Source organism: Lutra lutra, chromosome X (assembly GCF_902655055.1).
Source record: "Lutra lutra chromosome X, mLutLut1.2, whole genome shotgun sequence".
Taxonomy (NCBI): Eukaryota; Metazoa; Chordata; class Mammalia; order Carnivora; family Mustelidae; genus Lutra; species Lutra lutra.
In genome coordinates, this window is record NC_062296.1 from 36,405,389 (window position 1) to 36,411,388 (window position 6,000).

Genomic DNA, 6,000 nt, shown 5'->3' on the forward strand with positions numbered 1-6,000 from the left:
ATTTAGCTATGAAAACCTGACAAATATAATGTTTATTTGTTCAGTGATCCAGGAAGGTTTAGCAATTTGCAAGCTCTTCGTGTAGAGCAGTGTTGTGTGGCTTGGAATCATTCATACTGAAATCCTGTGAAAGGCTAGGATGGAGAAGGTATACTTACTGTGTTCTCCTTCTCCCACCCACGAGTGAAGGGCTGTGAGATTGGAATCTTTTGGTGAGGCAATGGAAAACCATGCTCCAGTTCAACAAATTTTTCTGCCTGGGCAAGAAGTTAGTGAATGACTATACCTCTGAGGATGACCAGTCTACAGGGTTATTCAAGCCTAATTCTTGTGTAAGGGAGCCCCTGGGAAGTAACTTTAATAAGTTTTGTTCATTACATAGCCATCACCAAAAAGGCCATTTGAATGTAAAATGCAATGGATGTGAATCCTATGAAAGGGTAGAGAACCACCTCTAAGTTTAGTCATTCCCAAATAGCAGGCCCAACTTGGACTAAGATAAGGTCTCTATTTTCACAGGAAAAAGTAGGAGGCACTTTGTTTCTTTTTCATTTTGTTTGAATCTCTAGAAAGTATTTAATGAGTATAATTTATAACTCAGATACTATGAGATTAGTGCCAGGAAAAAAAACCAAACGTTCCAGCAAACATACATCTGAATCCCAGTCCACTATGACCTTAGTTGACTGGAATGCATAGGGAATAGGGAGGAGGAGAAGAGTCTGGTTAATTGTGTTGTTTGGATAATTGAAGGCTAAGAAGAAGTTCCTTTGTTTTCTTATTGCTTACTATTCAAATCTTTCCACAACTGTCATGGCCTCTTTTCCTATCTAAGTAAGGAGAATCTAAGCAACATAATTCAATTGTCCTTGCTAGATAGGCGAGTAGCTCACTGGGCCTCAGGATTATATTCTGAACTTGACGGAAGAGAGGTAAGAGATATTGTCAGGATAAAAGATACAGAAGTAGTGGAGTGAATTGGGCAATTCCCTTTAAATTTTGTTCTTTTTCTCCCTTCTCCTGCCCACTCTGCCTTTCAAGTTCCTACCCTGGCCTAAAATAGATCCCTTTGAACATTTGTTTTTACTTTGTGCTTTTAGTTTTCCAGATTCTACTTTCAAGGGGTTATTGGCAATGGCTTGCCACAGTCACATGGACCAAAACAATAAGACTTAAGTCACAGACATGTTTAAAATAGTTAAGTAAGCTTTTCCTCCCTTTTATTATAAAAATAAATCTCTTTATTAAAAGAGCTGAACCCAAACATATCAGCCAGTAAAGCAGTTAATTCTTTAGAACAAGACTTTAAAAAAATGCCTAGTGAATAATTTGATTCCTTTCTCACTCATATTTAATTTCTCTATTATCAACTTACCCTGAATCTAAGCTTAAAGTCAAAAGCTCTTCCCGGCAGTTTCCCCTCCACTTTCAGTCAAAACACCCTCGGACTGTTCACAGAAGCTTAACCTCTCTCAGCCTCAGGTTGTCTATTTACTATGCTAAAGCTGTTCAAGAGCATGCAGAAAAGTCTGAAGCTGCCTTTCAGCTTCCTTGATCAGAGTTTCTAATTCCTTTTTCTAGACATGGCAGAGGAGGAGACATGAAATATTATCCTCCATTTGTGGCTAGGTCTTAGTCAAAAGCTGAGCTTTTAACAATTCTAGAGAGGCCCCCCCCCCCCAAAAAAAAAGAATTCTAGAGAGGCAAGGCCTAAGGGAAGTTTCCAAGAAAGATAGCCACTCAAAACAGAGGACTTCACTTCTCCTACAAGAGGTGGCACTGCCCTCTAGTATGTACTGCAAGGATCATTGAGGGCAAGGGAGGGGGATGGGGCTTCAGCTATAGGCTCCATGGATTGGGATTCTCCCAAACCTAGTCCAGTCCCTTAATGCAGGAACTATAGCCCCAGGGCTAGGTCTGCAAAATATTGAGCAACAAGACCCACTGAGGTTGATACATTAGCTCTGTGTCTGATCCTTTCCCCTATTCCCTCTTTGGTATTTCTCAAGCCCAGCATATCAACCAAACTGCCTACTAATCTTGTCTTGTGCATGATCACGTCTGCCTTTGCTTGATTCAGTCATGAAGCCCTATCTAAAACCAGCCTATCCTTTCTTGGATTCTTTTTTATTAAGGCCTTCTGCATGGACCAAAACTAAGCTCTCATTAATTTGCCTGAGCATTTTACTTATCTGTTGAGAAGAAAAACACTCTCTATTCCCATGAACCACTTGACTTACATAGTGGTAAAGCCCACTTCTTATATACAATTGATTATTTTTCTCTTCACCTGTTACTAGTGTACAGTGGCTTGAGTTAGTGGCTAAGAGGGACCAAAATGATTTTTTATCACAACTCTTTTCTAGCTTATATTCCTTGTACAAAACAAAATATTTGGAAAACAATTTGCACATGTTTTCAAAAGATTTGAATTTGTTTAATCACCTCTCTTATATTTGCTTGTTTTCTTGTGATTTGTCTCTTCTAAGAATAGATTATTAGAGAAAGAAAGTTAAGTGTTAATAAATTGCAAGTTAGGTTCTGCTTATTTGAGGTTTTCTTGTACTTTACAATGTAACTTAACAAAATGGTCATCCCATGGGGCATCATTTAAGTCCCTTGAGATTTTTTTCTTATTGATCTCAATGGCAATGCAGGTTCATTATAGCAAATTTAAAAAACACAGAAAGGTTTGTAGGAAATTTAAATTGCTCAGATTCCCCTTAGATCCTTTATTCTATTTTATCCTTGTTTGAGCTCACTTCATACATTATTGCATGTTATTATAATACCCACTTAGCCAAATAATACCTTAAGTCAGCTGATTCCCAAATTAGCCTGTTTCACTTTTATTGTATTCCTACCCATGCTACATATACTTTTGGTGGTAAGAGACTGAACCTGCTTAGAATGTGGGCAGCTTTCAGTGATCCACTTGTTCTTATTTCTCTTGGCATAGCTAAGCAGGAGGAGATAGCATATGGCTATACCTCATCAGTGAGCTCTAACTTGGTTTACTACATAAAGCTACTCTACCAAAAAGTGTTGTTCCAAGGACTTCCATTCTGTCTATTTTGTTTGTGACTTACTATAAACAGCTTTATTACCAAGCTACTCATCTCATCACATTCTTGTCCTTAATCCAAGTGGAATCAACTTGCAAGGAGTAGGAGGTGGCAAACAGCCAAATAGTAATACTTCATGCACTTGGTGGTCACATCTATGTGACATCAAACAACTGGATATAACTTAAAAACTTAGTTGAATCAAGTAAGCATTAATTAGATGAAAGTCCACAGTGGATTGACCATTTTATTTTAACCTGTTCTCCAGTTGAATCTGGTTGACCTAATCAAGCACATTTCCTATTTGGTTGGTTGATTCTAGCCCAATTAAAATAGTGGTAACTCTGTAATAGAATTCTCTTTACCCCCTTCCTGGTCCATGCCATGCCATCTTTTTAGGTCAAGATAACTGATAGGTAGACCACAGACACAAACACAAGTTACCTTTAAAAAATACATGATATATTTGTTCATGTGTTGCTTGGGTTTCTCTGGAGTGGTTTGTAAAAACCCTGCTATCTCATCCCTTTTCCAGTTTGAGTGTACTGCAGGCAAACAATAGTGGATCTTTTTCAAAGAGACACTGAGAATAGAGGTGACCATTAATCTATATTCTCACTTTGGCTCACTACAAATTAGAATGGCTCCAGGAGCCATTAAGAATTTTTCAAAGGTGACCTAATTCCAAGTAAATATGCATATAGAATTATAGAGTTAGAAGGGCCTTGGAGATCATGAACCCTATTGAAATATAAAAAAGGATACTGGGGTCCAGAGAAGAGAAGTCATCTTCCTATGGTTACCATCTAGTTAATAGAAGAGGAACTGCTCTTACCAAAGTCAAAAAGAGATCTCAGTTATAAAGGACAACTTTTGACCTTAGGAACACTTCTTCCAGAGAACCTGGTGTAAGACCTCTAACCATGTATATGGGCAGAAGCTTGGCAGGAATACTTTGGTTTAGAGTGTTTTGAGCTAGGTGACTGTACTGACATAACAGTCCAGAGATAGAGAAGATTGCAGATTTCTAAATCACCTCTACCATGCAGACAGAATCTTATTCATAGCCATAAATATTCCTAAATTGATTTGGCCCAAGTGTATGGAAAACAAACTTCCAATTTTTCCCAACCCTGTGGATTCATTTGTAGTTTATAGCACATGACCTTAGCCCCATTTACAGAATTAGTCTCAAAAATATCTGAGACGTGGCCTGACTACAGAGGACATCTTAGGAATATTTTCACTGGGCCCATCATCCAAATAATACTCCAGTATATAGTGAGGGACATCAGAGGGGAACTAAGCCCACAGACTTTAAAGCAAGATAAGAACTAATTCAGATTACTCTTGTTGACACCACCTCGATCCTCCAGAACCATATCTGAGTTGTGGGCATTGTTGTGTACCTAGTGAATATAAGCTAGACAAAGAGGGACTTTGCTCCTGTGCTCACTGACTTTAGCTGCTTCAAGGGTGATCGAGCCTATCATGTGGAATAGTCCTAGGTGAACCTCTCATGACCATGCCTTCCTGGAATGAAAGATCAAAGAAAAGGAATGCAATTGCTGGGAGCCCTTTAGGGGGCTAGTTGATGGAGCTAGGTTCTTTACAAATGGCAGTGTGGTTAAGAAGCAAGACATGCTTCCTCTTTTGAGTATTCCTTGGTCCAGGAACAACCTAAAGTTAGAGTAAATTCATTGGGAAGGTTGTGAGTCTGTAGAACCTGCCACATTGGTCAGACTTGGGTTGACTTAGTACGGTCCTACAGGACAAACATTAACATGGAATATCCTCATTTATGCCTATAATTTGAAAATCCAACATTACTTTAATAGTTTATAGTGATAGTATTCCAAAAGAGTATCATAATGTGGTTATGTTACTCCAGAAGTAATTTTTTCCCTCTGTGTGTATCTCTGTCTGTATTTCAGTGTACTTTTCTGGGATTAGAGTTGAGGTCTTGTTCCAAAAAATTTTAATGTTTGTACATTTTTATAAATTCCTTAGTGAAGTTCTAACCTAACTTTCTCTATCCTTCTTCTTACAGTTTACGCTCTAGCCCAAACCTATTACTTGCTCTTTTTCTAGAACTTTTCTGATTCCATGTCTTTATTCATGCTTTTCCCCCATCTAAATCTCTCCCCTGCCTTCCACCACCACAGGCCCTAATTCAACCCATCCTTGAAAGTATAGTCAAATATTACTTCCTCTATAAAGCCTTCCTTGTTCTCTCTAGTGATATGTTCCTATTTCTGAATTTTTATAATAGTTTTACCTAACTTCTTTAATGTTTATATAATACTTACTTGTTTTATATAGCTGTTTGTTTAGTTATCCCTCTTATGTTTTGATCTAGAGAAAATAATAAATGTTACAGCCTCTTGAGGGCAGGAATCATGTTTGAGTCATCTTTGTACTCTGCACAGTGCCTGACACATATAAATGGCACTCAATAAACATTTGTTAAATGAATAAATGAATGTTTCTATGCCTGTGTACTTTTCTCTGTGCATTTTTATCTCTTTTCCCTTTTTACTTTAATGTTTTTCTTCCCATATAGCTGTCTATTTCTTATCACCCTTTTTGGTCTCTATTTCTAGATATGTAAAATGATATATTTATATAATTTAGTTAACTATTATTTAAAAAGTATATTTTGTATTTGTCAAATTTGTTAAATTGAGGTTAAATACATTGCTTCTAATCTGAAAACCAGTAGTGTTTTCATATTCCCCTCATAAAATTCCAAAGAGATAAATCAAGTCACATTTTTATTATACTATTGTTGGTTAGCTATTTTTTCTTGAAGGTTATTAACCTTTGATAGCAAAAATGCTCCCCATTCATGCATTGGATTCTATTTTAAAAATTTTTTTGAGGAACTTCCATACTATTTCCCACAGTGATTGCATCAATTTGCATCTTCACCAGC